The sequence below is a fragment of the Cyprinodon tularosa genome, unplaced genomic scaffold, assembly GCF_016077235.1.
Source record: "Cyprinodon tularosa strain WSP-4 unplaced genomic scaffold, ASM1607723v1 ctg654, whole genome shotgun sequence".
Classification (NCBI taxonomy): Eukaryota; Metazoa; Chordata; class Actinopteri; order Cyprinodontiformes; family Cyprinodontidae; genus Cyprinodon; species Cyprinodon tularosa.
Window position 1 is genome coordinate 305,111 of NW_024039401.1, and position 14,340 is coordinate 319,450.

The following is a 14,340-nucleotide window of genomic DNA, read 5'->3' on the forward strand; positions in this document are numbered from 1 at the left end:
TTTAATTATGATTTCAAGTTAGCTTCTGCTAACGATTTCAGCACTAGCTAATATAGTAAACAGTATATCCAGAGTGCGAATTACAGGGGGGTCCGAGGGACCTGAGAAGATAAGTCATGAATTCAATCCCATGATACCCCTTGAAAGCTTTAAAAGCAAAATTTAAAGGGGGTCTTATATTGTGTAAAAAAATATAAAAAATAAATGTTTTTTTTTTGTCACTAATGGTCACTAAAATGTTTTTAAGCTCAACATGTCCAGGGATCAGCTTTAACTGATGCTTCTTAATGCCCAGTGATGCTTTTGTATCATTTCATGGGCATTACGCTGCTGTGCTTTATGCATAATTAGGCTGGACATAAGTTCTGGACTTGTTATAAATATGCTATGTATAATTATCCAAAATTAATAAATAAAATAAATAAATCCAAAATTAAAAACATAAATAGAAAGTTCAGCGTTTGCCAGCATTTTAGGAGATTCTGGAACGTAAGGCATACGCTGGTTAAATCGGCAAGGTTTGACAGGGCCCTAAGATTTGTACCATTTTTTTTACTCACGTGAAAGTAGAAAGTAGTCATCCAAGAAATTGCTCAAGAAAAGGTTAAAAAGTTCTGGGTAAAACAGTTGAAGTTCTGGTTAATTGTTGGCCCATAACATTTGATTTAAAGTTTTAAATGCTTTAATCAGACAATGTTATGTGCAAATTCTGGTATTTTAAAGTATAAAATGAAATAAAAAACAACAACGAATATATCATATGAATGAATAATAAATTAAGACAGAATAAGCACTTTTCCCCAAAAATGTTTTCACATAAATATAATACATCTGTACAGTAGGATGTGCATATACAGTATGTCAGGGAAGGATTCCCATGGTGCTTGAGTACTTATGGTCAGTTAAATAATTAGAAAGTCTCATTCATGTAAAAGTCCCAATACTATCACAAGAATATTAATTAAATTAAAGTAAAAAGTAAAATTTAACTTCTAAAATAATGTTTTTTTTTCTAAAAGATAAATTGACTCTTTGCACATGATGTCAGTCTTCAGAAATTCCACCCCAGTGCCATAGAAACAAACTGTGTCTGTTACTCGACTACTTCCTACTTTTACAAAAAAAATTTTTTGTAGTACTTCTCTTTTAAAAATATATTTCATTTACATTTCAAACATTACAAGCATCATAACTAAACACAAAAAGGAACAAAAAGTGATGGCTGCAACACAAAAATTCTATCAAAATCTATTTTTTATGGGTCTGTGCAGGCACAGCCTTTGGATGTTCTGACAAAACTGGAGGTTTCCAGAAAATTACAAAAGATGGTCTTCATTGGGCCGAATGGCTCTTGAGAAAGCTATCCATCTATCCATCCATCTTCTGTCGCTTATTATGTCAGGGTCCCGGTGGGGCTGATGCCTATCGCCAGAAGTCTATCGGTGTAAGGTCGGGTACACCCTGGACAGGTCGTCAGTCTGTCGCAGGGAAACACTGAGACACAGAAAGACACACAACCTTACACACACACTCACACCTTAGGACAATTTAGACATGCCAATTAATCTAACAGGCATGTGTTTGGACTGTGGGAGGAAGCTGGAGTACCCAGAGAGAACCCACTGATATTTGGGGAGAACATGCAAACTCCATGTAGAAAGACTCCAGGCTGGGAATCTACAGTAAACCAGAACCTTCCTGCTGCAAGGCAACATTGCTACAAACTGCTAAAAAAAACAAACAAATATTATTAAGCATCTAGAAATTATTTTAGGTGAAATAGCTGGAATAATTATGTTGATCCAATGTCGGGCTACATGGCAACAATTAAAATTGCATCAACAAGCAAGTCATACGTACAATGGCCATTACTTGACAATACAATGGCAATGACTTGTGCAATGTGTAATGTGCAATTTACTATTTGATACCCTGTGCAATAACTGTTTCTCTATATTTGACACCCATTGCAATAACTATATATATATATATATATATATATATATATATATATATATATATATATATATATATATATATATATATATATATATATATATATATATATATATATATAAATATAAATATCCTCCCATATAAATACCAGTGCAATAACCCGGTACAACGATCCTACTATAAAAAAAATAAATAAATAAAAAAAGCTGTCATATGTGGACGCACTGTATATACTTTAAATATCCCATGCACCTTTTTCTTCCTTTGGCATACTCTTCTTCTTTGACTATTTGAGCTGATATAACTAGTAAATTTCTCCACTGTGAGATCAATAAAGCCAATCATTCAAATCAATCAATCAAACCTTCACCGTTATGAGGTATCTTGTCCCAGTGGCCCGGCCAGCCACGTAACACTGATAATCATTTAGGATTTTGTATGCTTCCAAGTCTGTTCCATTGTAAAGCAAAATGCCGTTTTTGACAAAGTGGTATAAATCATGTGGTGTAAATTCATGCAAAGTCGATAATCTGATAAAATCAACGAACACATCCAGAGGGAGAGGGTATGGGTCGGTTTCTCGGCTAGAGACTTGCAACTTTTGTAAATACAGCTGTCTACAAGCCCCAGCAAGGTGTGCTACTCTCTATAGGGAAATTACCCTGACTTAGCGTAATGGCTAGACTGGCAAAAACAATTTACCAAAACAATTGGAGTTACTCTTCAATCCTTCTCTGGTTGAACTGTAAAGTGCCTTGAGATGACATGTGTTGTGAATTTGGTGCTATATAAATAAACTGAACTGAATTGAATTGAATTCTCTGCCTCATTTCCAATGTCCTTCATGGTAGGCTCATGTGATTCAGAGACATGGTTGCAAAGAGTCAATAATCTTCCACTTATTGTTTTGCCACAATTACAACCCATCAAGTAAATACCTTCTAGTAGTGTTGCACCTATGCCATTTTTTGGCCCCGATACCGATACTTGATACCTGACTATGAAGTTTGGCCAAAACCAATCCCATCTGTTTGGAATTGATGTGTATGTTTATATATGAAGAACTGCATACTGCTGTAAAATAATTACCATCATGGCTTTGTCAAGCTGCTGCCTACCTTTGTGAAGCAAGAAAAAGACTAATACAAAGTGAATCCAGTATAACTTTTTATTAACTACCTGGAATGGGTGACAATAGTTGAATAAACTTTTGGCTCTCACAATAATATTGGTGCCCTATTTGTTGGTACTCGCCGATACAGATACCACCGTTTTAGTGCTGGATCGGGGCCCCTCCCGATACTGGTATCGGTACAACACTACTTTCTAGCATGCTGTTTGTCCTGTTTCACTGTTAAAACATAGAAAGGCCATAATGTGGCGTTGGCCTGTCTAGGTTTATAAAAGTGCATAGAATCAGCAAACATAAAAATGTGTGAACTATGGTCAATTCTTTCAACTCAGTGAAGATCTCTTCTGGTAGCACTGCTTCTCTGTAGCAAAAAGATCCTGGGTTCAAGTACCGGTCATGAGTTTTCTCTGGGCAGTCTGGCTTCCTCCAACAATTCAAAACCATGAATATTTGTTTGTCTAACTTGCCCTTATGCATGAAGTTAGTTTTTAGTAGTTTTCCCATGATAACTGGAACAAGAATAAGCAGGTGTATAAAAAATAAATGATTCACTCCTAAGAACTTGTTATCCATTTACAGGAGAGGATGTGTTTTCCTGTTATTTATATCTCCCATTTTTGGGGAAAGCTACTGGATGTAGAGCTAATAAAATGGGTTGAAAACATCTGTCAGAGGAGAATATCAATCAGCAGCACAGTGGGACTGTGTTACGCATCCCGCATATCAATGCAACATTTAGGTGGAGGCTAACTGGACAGCCATAACTCGACCATGACACAGACAGCTTATACCGCATTTTCTGGATAATAGTGAAAAATTAGCTGACAAGTATTCCAACAGGAAGTTTTATTGAGTAAATATATATATATTTTTTTCTGATTTTAAGACTACCGTATGCTGTTCATCTTCAGGGTTTTGTTACAGTCTGTCAGTTGTCAAGGCTAAACTCTGTTGAGAATATGGCTGTATATTCTGACATTGTGTAAAACTCAGCAATGCAGATCGTATATGTGACTTTTTTTATTTTTCCGGGATGTTACTAGTAGTGCCTAATCTGTTGCGATTGGCCATCAGAATTTGTTAATCTCCTAAAGAAAGAAATAGATAAAATCTGTCAGTAAATGCAGCTTTGACAGTAACATAATGGTCTCCTTTTATTGCTCCCATTTTTATTCTGGCACATCTTGACATGTTTATTCTATTTAGTTTACATTATGAGTTAATGTCCATGAAATAAAACAAGAAACAAGTGTAGTTATTTAGCCAGGCTAGATATCTATACAAGAAAGAAAGATTTGATCATGATAAAATAAGGTTATACTGAACAGGCGTTCATTCTGATAGTCCTTAGATAGTCCTTTTTGAGGCTAAATAGAATTCCAGCACCAGGTGCGATGAGCAGATATAAAAAGAAGCTGCAACATCTGCTGGCAGTACAGCGAACCTATCCAAAAGCCAGATGGTAAATGCTCCTATGACACTCTGCAGTTGGTCTCTATAGCTGGCCCTGGTCAGCCATAGCCTGTCCCCTCTCGTGCTTTTTCACCGTCAGGCTTCTCCATGTCTTCCTGGAAGTTGTCTCTGGCTTTTTCATGGACAACTTAGTATGTGAAATACCTTGTTTTTAAGGGGTAGATTCATACCTACTCCTCATTATGGCACCTACCCCTACATGCAAAGAGGAATTGGGACATGACTACTCTCATGCAAAACATTTAGAGGTAGAACTGAAAATTAGGGCTAGAAGGTCTATTGGGACTGGCCCTAAGAATAGCATTGCTATCACTAGTATTGGTATTAATAAGGACATTATTGGCCACATGTGAACACATCGACAGCTTTACCATCATCCATATTCCCAATTTTGTTTGCGTTTCATTACATTTTCACACTCTATGCACATACTGTACATCATATCATACATATACATGTACATATACGCACCAGGCTTTATTTTCTAGCAAACTGAGAAAAAAACTAAGCGTAATACACAGAAATATCAAATAACACACCAGAAAAACGTGATATTCTTTATTTTCTTTTAATGCAACCAATAAGAATTATTGGTGTAATAAAGTGGAATAAAAAAGTCAAAAAATTTTACTATCTACATTTTAACAACAAATCCCAATTTTTTGTGGAGTTTGGCTTCCTCTCTTAATAAGGAGTTGATTTGTCCTCACCAAACTGCTGTAGGACTAGTCACTCTTTGGTAGTCTACACAAGTTCATTGGACTGGGATAAGACTTATAATAGCATCGTCTTGGGAAGGCTGTGGGACTTAAATGTGTCTGAGTGACCTTTATGTGTCTGTTGGCAGGAGTTTTAAACTCTACTTCCTGTATACAAACTTTTAGATGTTTACCAAGTCCCACACACCTGGATTGAATACATGACTTATCTTTTCAGGTACAAAGGTTTTACTTAGGTCTGGTAATGACCTATTTGTGTAAATCGTGTGTTGAATGTTCCTGTGCATGGTCACACAGCTTAAAACGGTCTTTCACCCCCATTACACTTCAATCTGAAACAGGGCAGCCTCTGCTGTTGTGGGAATCAGGGTTTCGCTTTCTGTGAGGATCATATCTCTGAATCATTCAGTCTTTTTAAAAAAGGAATGTGGGATGCTTTCACAGCAGGCACTGTTTCAGAGTCACAAAGCTTCTGGGCGTCTCAGTGCTGTTGTGTCACCGAGCTCTCCCTGATTTATCTATTCCACTTGTCACCATGGAGACGGACATCCTACCCCCCCCCCCCCCCCCCCCCCCCAATAGATTCTTGCTTATTTAAGTGTGTCATTTCCCAATGCTGGCGTCCAATAAAAACAACAACCAAACAAACAAAAAACAAACAAACAAACAGGTGTGTACAGATTGATGGCCTTTTTTCCACTGTCTTCTCACCACAGATTTCCCCTGATCCTGCAGAGCCACGAGGAGGTGACTGGTTCTGAGAATGCGTAATGACTTCAGTATTACCCTCTCAGGCAGTTTCATTTCGTATGAGATCTCAATAACCCCTGCAGGCAGATGGTACATATTCCGCAAATTGTCGCACGTCTGGTGTGACAAATAGCAGGCTTCTCACCTTGGGGCATTGTTGACTCCTCACAGCAAGACTGTTTGTTATTAAAAATCCGAGTTCAGACGAGCTTGACACCTCCCAGTGCAAAGGATGCTTTCTCTATGAAGGAAATATTTTATTGGCAAATCCTGGGTAGTGTTATATCCCTTCTCCCTGTTGCTTCCTACCCCACCCCAATGAAGGAAACATAATAACAGGAGAAATGATTATATGTGGACCACAGAGTAGCATTCAGAAATGTGTTTGCTGTAGTCTGCCTCCGGTGTAAATGCCAAGGATCAGTTCTCAGCGGACACTCTTCTGCCCAATGAATGATTAATGAGTTAAACTGTGTCCATAACAAGCCACACAAGCAAATGCTCCACCAGTTAAGTCAGTGGTGTGTCACTGTGTTTCATCAGGAGGTCAATGGCTTGAATTCGGGATGATTTTAATGAAACTGTATTTGCAAAACATCTATTGACCTTCTCGTTTATCAATGGACGGCATAAGATGACCCAACACACCGGTTTGTTTCCACACAACTTCTGAAAGCTGTAACTTTACTTTATGAGATACACCCAGTTAACAAAATGTTTACCACCACCGAAAACGAAGGAAATAGATTCTTCTTTCTAGCTAATACAAAATCTATTTTTTTATTAGACCACTATTTGCCGACATGGCATTTTGACAATTGGCTGCTAAATATGTTTCAGTTTTTTTTTTTTATGAGGTGAGATAACTGACAAAGGTGCACATGCATAATAGATACTCATACAAGCAGTTTTATTTAAAATACACATACATAAAATACATTTTATGTATGCAGAATCAATGTCATGAGACCCATAATATGTGTCAAGCATGACAGCATGCTCCTTCTGGGAAAAGTCATCCTTGCTGTAGGATGAGGGACTTACAATAAACTTGGAATTTGCCTCCTTTCATTTCCAAATTACCAATATACGGTAAGCTAACAGGTGTACAATTCTAGTAAAAGAAATGTATTATACGAAGTGGTTGTGAATTAGAAATCAAGAAGATTTCAACACTATTCTTCCTTCTGGGAGTGTGATCCTTCTGTGTGGATTACCGCCCCTGTCTTTGTCACGTTTGGCATTTCTTCAGTCTGAATGACAGTCCGATGTCCCTGCAGTGTGGATCAGCAATCCAAGTCGCACATTTAACATAAATTAAATATATAAGTATAGTTTGTCTCCTTTAAAACAACATGTCATGGTAAGATGCTTCTAAATGAGGTTCAAATCCACCCATGTTAAACACAGCAAGGGATCAGAGTTTGTTTCATTAGATCTATTATACTTCTATTATTTATTTATTTTTTTTTCTGTTGTTTTTCCTTCTGTTATTTGAAACCCAAATTTAATATTTTCTAATTTCTGCTTCTGCTCTGTATGATTGCAGCATGACATGTGAGCAATTTGTAAAAACCTTAAGTGGATTTCAGCATAATTTGGCATCAGTAAAATATATGAATGCTGGTTTGTGAAGAGATAATGGCTGGTTTCATCAAAAATGATGCAGTCTAATTGACTTTAAAAGGATATTAAAAAGATAATTGTAGAACTCCTTCACCTGCAGATGAACTTTAAATTAGTATAATTCTTCTAGTTAGTCTCATTATGGATACACAGCCTGTAGCATCCCATCATTCAAGTCAATACCATTAAAAAGAGATAAGGAAATAAAAATTGCCAACACACAAAGTAGACTGAATGCCTCCGTGCTGGAATATCACATTAGTGATACAAATGCAGCATTTCTTGATGTCACCTTAGGTAAATTTGGTGCGGAAACCAATCAGATAAAACAATTCAATACAACTCAGCAGCCTTTGCTTTAGTTTTTTCCTTCTGTGGAATCAGTAACGGCTCAGGGGTCACAGGAATTCAACTGCTCTAAACACGTACAGATGAATCTCCTTGAAGCTCATTTACAACTTGATTGTTTTAGAATCTTATCTGAAAATTTATTTAAATGAGCCTTAAAACTCTTTAATCCTAGCTGATTTTGGTGCATGTACCTCTGAAAAAAAAAAACTATGCCTAATCACAGTTTAGAGATTTATTCTAGATTTGTTCCAAAGTGGAATGTTTCAATCTAGCTTCCATTCGATTAGGTCAGAGTGGGATTTTAAGCAATTAGACGGCATGAAAATACAAATATAACAAGACTTGAGTTATTGGACCAAATATGTAGAGAAGTAAAAAAAAAAAAAAAAAACTACCTTCATGCTTTACTTAGTTCAATTGTGTGGAAAAATGCAGATTTTCTTCTTCTATGCTTGTCTATGCTATGTCTTTACTGTCCCCAAACTTAATTTTATAGTAAAATGAAGACTTCCAAGCTTTATTGCACAGATTTAAATGGAAAATACAGTTCAATAGAAAAAAGTAAAAGTAAACAAAGTATATCTTTAAGAATTAATATGTTTAAATCATGTGTCTGGGGTTTCCTGAACTTTTCAGGCAGAGAAAAGCAACTAAACCCATGAAATAAACCAGGGTAATCAAAAACAACCTGTCACAACCTGTCTGAGAAAAACTACAAATAATGATGATTAATAAGGTAAAGGATAGAGTCTCGGTTCTAAACTCTGCGTATGCGGGAGGATACAGTTTTGAAAGATCAGACTCTGGTCTGGATCCTCCATCCAATCAGCCAATCAGAAGAACTCTGAAAATTCAGTTCATAATAATAATTGAATTTTATGGATCTCTGCATTTAAGCCATCCCATTGGGCAGCAGTGGGCTGCCATTGTACGGTGCCCAAGAAACAATCCAGGGTTAAAGGTCTTGCTCACAGACCCAGAGTGGCAGTCTGCGGGAGTGGGTTTTGAACTCACAACCTCGGAATTTCATGCTCTATTCCCTAACCACTAGTCCAGCATGCAGTAACTCAGGGTTTTTGTAGATCTTAACTGGTTTCAATCACTGACAGCTTACCTGTGTTTTGCAGCCGCTCACCAGCAGAGAACAGCAGCGGTTCAGGAATCAGAACTGGCTCAGCAGAGGGCAGAAAGAAAACTCGGATGAAAAGGTCCAGCTAGAACAAAACCAGGAGCTATTTCATTTGATCGACAGGCAGAGAGTGCAATTGGAGGTACCAGCAACAGGTGATGCTAGCTTTTAGCTCCAGACTTCTTTAAGAATGGGAGGCGGCAACTTCTCCAGCAAAGTGGGAGTGTAGCAATTCTGGAGTTTCCACCAGGTGGAATGTGATGAACATTTCCTTGGGGTATTTCCTTTTACTACCAGGATCCCATAGAAAGTGAAGTATACTTCCTTTGATTGGTTAAAAAAAAAATGCAGTCCTGGGGATGGGACGTCAGCGGAACGGCTCTGCTGTGGCCTCTTAGTTTCAAGGAAAACATCTCTAATGTCCTCCATCTTCTCAATAAGTTATATTTTTGCTTTTTTTCTAAAAACCCCTGATATTTTACAATCTTTATTTGACAAACTACTTGTATAGAATTGTGAACAATACAGGAACAATTGTTGAAGCCAAATATGATACAAAAATATATATGATATTTCCTGTAGACAAAAGATACAGTTTCATTTCTAATGCTGACAGCATTATGACAGTTCTGCTCTGCATAAAGAATTGCCTTAAGGTACTTTGCAATTGTTATTCAATGTGCAGCAATTTGTACAATTAAAACATTTAGGCCGCTGGGGCTACTTTCTTCATTAAGCCAGTTACTCACACAAAAATTCAATTGTCCTGGTCCTAATTTCTTCTTAAATACCAGAGCTGTTTGGATATCTAACACTTATTATGGCGACCACAATTCAGCCGTTGGTTAGATGTCCATACTGTTTTGAGGTATTTGGTAGTCCTTCCTTGCTGAAGAACTTGAATTCTTCAGGATCAGTCAATGTTTAAGCTTAAGCTTGAACCAAGAGTGGCGTTCAGTTATATTCATGTTTATTTTAGAATTGAAGCATAATGTTTACTTTGAATACAAATGTAAGCAGAAGGTGTTCGAATAGTCTTTTTCTTTTTGCTTTTCTCAGCTGCAAAAATATATTTATCTACAGTAATAAATAAGGTTGAATGAAGGAACTCTTGAACTGTTAAATTTATTCAGAGGATGCCTTTTGTGAAGTCCAGCCTTTCATCAAGGCTGGACTTTCTGTGAATATCAGCAGCTTAACCTCAATGGTAATATCTCAATGGTATATAAAAGCTTTAAAATTTCATATTTAGTTGTATTTTTTTCCAGCTCCAGCTTTTTATTTATTTTCATTACACTCTCACAAGTACAGAGCAACAAAATGAACTCTGCATTTAACACATATCTTTGGTAAGCAGTAGGCTGCCATTGTGCGGCACCCGGGGAGCAGTATGGGGTTAAGCATCAGATTCAGGGACCCAGACTCTGTGGGAGTGGGGCTCGAAATCGGAACCTCTGGATTCAAAGTGCAATGCCCTAACCACTGGGCCAGCACTTCCCTCTGGGGGTGGACTTGTGATTTGGGGGGTGAGAAAAAAACATGGTGAAATTATTACATATTTAGAACATGCATAAACAAAATCACTGTATTCTTTTTTGCAAATATATCAAACACTTCTAGAGCAAGTCCATCCATCCATCCATCCATCCATCCATCCATCCATCCATCCATCCATCCATCCATCCATCCATCCATCCATCCATCCATCCATCCATCCATCCATCCATCCATCCATCCATAGTCTCCTGCTTACTTCCTTAGGTTGGCGGGGTGCAACCTGGACAGGTCCTCCGTCTTTCACAGGACATCACAGAGATGCAAAAAGACATACAACCAATCTCACGCACATACACAGACCTAAGGACAATTTAGAGATGCCAGTTAACCTAACGGTCATGTTTTTGGACTGTGGGAGGAAGCTGGAGTCACTGGAGAGAACCCATGCATGCACAGGGAGAACATGCAAACTCCATGCAGAAAGAACCCCGCCCAGGGAAATGTATACAGCTGTCAAAAATGTTAGTATATTTATCACTCTTTTTCCTTCCCCTAATTCCTTTTTCTCATAGAACCTGAATCCTTGAGAAAAAAAAAAAGTCTTAGACAAATTCCTGTTTTCTGCTTTCAATTCTCATCAGGTGCTAAACTGATGGTGCTGAATCAATACATGTTAAAGGAGTACACGTTTGAATCTCAACCATACTTATTTAAGAACATCCAAGGAACAGTTGTGCTTTTTGCACGCGTTTAGGAGAAACACATACACAGAAAAAAAAGAGGTAATATATGTAATCCAATCCCTCGTCTCTTTATTAGATCATCCATTTACTAACAACCAAACGTGCTTTGTTCACAAATACTTGCCTCAGGATAGGCTTCTGCACATGTTTGCATGCATTTCGATTCTGGCCTGGCCATGTCATCCAGCAGGAGGAAGAGTCTACCTCCTGTAGTCTGAGAAAGCCTCAGGCACCCCCACCCCCTCTAACTTAATAAATAAGTAAACACATTGAACGATGCAGAGAAACAGACGGTAAAATTCCCAGCTAGAGGCCTGAAGATTTTCTTTCTTGTGGAGGAAATGTTGTTTAGAGGTTGGTGATTTCATAGCGTACTTTGAGTGAATTCTATTAAGATTTTCCTTAGTGTCTGGAACTTTAACTCTGCACTAGAGATTGCATTTCACTGCCTCAGTCAGACTTGGAATAACTGTCATTAGATATTGTGAAAACTGAGTTTTATTTTTGCCTGTATGTATTCATATAGATGTATACTCTTTATGTAATGTAAAAACATGTCACATTATTAAGTATTTTAAGCAGCAAATTGGCAAAAGTACAAGGGAGTGTTATTCTGGTAAACTCTTATCTGTATTGTCTTTGTTCTCAGCTGAAGTAATGGTGGGAACCATTAAGTATTTTCCCGCAATTTTACCTTTTGAAATAAAATTGGAATTGCAGGTGTTGGGCTGTTTCAAACGTTACCTTGGAGATAGCAGCAAATTATCTGACAGTCTACTTTCTTTAAGTGGTCCACTTATCTTTTCTTATGCCCAAGACATCTCAGAATAGATTGTTGTGCCGATTTCTTTTCGACGAGCTTGTAAGTATGTCTCAAATGACATGTTACAAGTAAAAACATCAGCCTGAAGGCCTATGGAACATAATAAGAAAAGATACAAAACAAAAAACAAACAAAACAAAAAAAATATACGTAATATGAATAAAGTTTTTTGGGGGGGATACATCTTCTAAATAAAAATCTACATATCTAAGATATTTTTAGAAAGACATGAAATCTGGCAAATAATGTTTAGATATATTTTGATGAGAAGTTCTCTTAAGAGACAATCAGCGCTTTACATCAGACCCACTGTAAATAAATGTAAATATTTTATCAGCGACGGCTAACTGCATCTATGAGTGAATTTACTGAGTGGGGCGACAGTGGTGTCAGATGCAGGAGTGGGCCCTGCAATCAGAGGGTTGTTGGTTCTAGTGTTGTGTCCTTGGGCAGGACACCCGCGATGCGTACTGATGATGGTCAGAGGGCCTGATCCACCTGGAAAAAGAACATCCTCCATTATACCTTTAAGTACTATAGGAAAGTAAATGTACTTAGTATATAGCTAAGGAGTTCTGTGTATCATGTCCCCCGAAGTTTTCACAGGGATTTAGGGTCACAAGAGCAGAACCTAAATAATTTTTTATTATGTTTTTTTTTTATTATCTTCATGTTCATCATCAAATTTAGAGATCTTTAAAAAAAGCAGTAATTGACTTAATACACATTGCTTTAGAGCTCACATTTTACAACATGGGGATAAAAAAACAACAACAAAAAAGCTACAACTTTTATCATAGATGTCACTCTGTAGAGAAAACTCACCCATGCTGCCTTCATATATCCACAGATCGATAAAATGCCAAGTTGTGTTTCATCATTTCTTTTTTTCTACTGCTAAAACTTCCATCAGGGAGAGCAAAACGTGTTTCTGGCCCAAATCCTTATTATCCGGCCCAAATCCATGTTTCGTGGAGTACAAATCAGTCCATCTGCACTTTTTTCTTTTTTACAAACTGTTGACAAGCTAATGCTGCATGCAGAATAAATAACAAACACAGGACAGACTATCTTCTACTGTTTAAGATAAATAAAAGAGAGAAAAAATCTGTATTTTGAGGGTCTTGTTACAATCATAAAATTTAAAAAATTACATCAGCTATCTGCATACATCAGGGTAATTACTTCTGGATGTGCACAGTCATTAGAACTGTACATGAAAACTTCTGGCTTGGATCCAGAGACTGAGGAGTATCACCTTCCTTCAAGCACACTAAAACAGCATTTGAAGGGATCATGTCATTAATATTGTTGCAGAAAAATGAACTGCAAAGCACCGATGTGTTATTTTCCAAACAATCCATCATAACCTGTCCTGCTGCCCGCTCTTCTGCCACACCCACAAACACAAGTGTTCTTCTGGGTTCATGCACGGTCTGGATGTCAACAGGCAAATGAACAGCACTGTTTACCAAATGGCTTTGTTGTTCAGCACACAAGCTTATTAATTTGGCATCTCATTACAGGCGCAGAGGAGCCATTTTTTAGGAAATTAATTGCATCTTTTTGAGCACGCTCTTGTCATTATCATTCTTCGCTGCATATGGATTAGCTATGACCATAATAGCCCTAAATATTTGTATTACAGGAAGCTTAGACGGGGTTAGTAAATGAGCCACAGGCGTGACTATTTTGGTGTTCACACAGAGGCTGAATTTCAAACAGTAGCCTTTGTGCAAGCTGTGGACATCCGGCTCCAGGTGCTTCCTGCTGAATAAATAGTATTGCCAACAGTTAGTACATCTATTCAAAAACGCCGGTCCTCTTGTGTCTTTCCGTTTCTGAAACTAGGGCAGCTCCCACTTATTGTGCAGATGTAAATAGACATAAATTGTATGGAGTGAATTTAGTTCCATTAGAAGAACAAGTTTTGTAAATTGAAACTTGAAAAAATATGTGAGACGGAACATTTGATCTGGGCTTAAAGAGATGCACATGTGATCTGTAAATTTTGAAAAGAATGTAATACATAAAGCTAAATCTGAAAAAGAAAATAAAAAGAAATCCAAAGAATTTTTTAAAATAATGAACAAAATGATTCAATTTTATTTTATCTTGGTGCTCAAAACTGTTTTACTTGG

At 37.3% G+C, this 14,340-nt stretch overlaps 1 protein-coding gene across 4 annotated transcripts in view; it reads left to right on the top strand.

The window, feature by feature from the left end:
• The window catches only part of LOC119799214 (alpha-1,3-mannosyl-glycoprotein 4-beta-N-acetylglucosaminyltransferase C-like), an 88,429-nt gene that overhangs the window by 46,694 nt on the left and 27,395 nt on the right, over window positions 1–14,340 (top strand). The window contains exon 3 of one of the 4 annotated variants that reach the window (XM_038309026.1): window positions 9,135–9,291. The exons of the other annotated variants lie outside the window; for them this stretch is intronic. The gene's annotated coding sequence lies outside the window, so the exon portion shown is untranslated. The remainder of the gene's footprint in view (window positions 1–9,134; window positions 9,292–14,340) is intronic. 4 annotated transcript variants of the gene reach the window in all.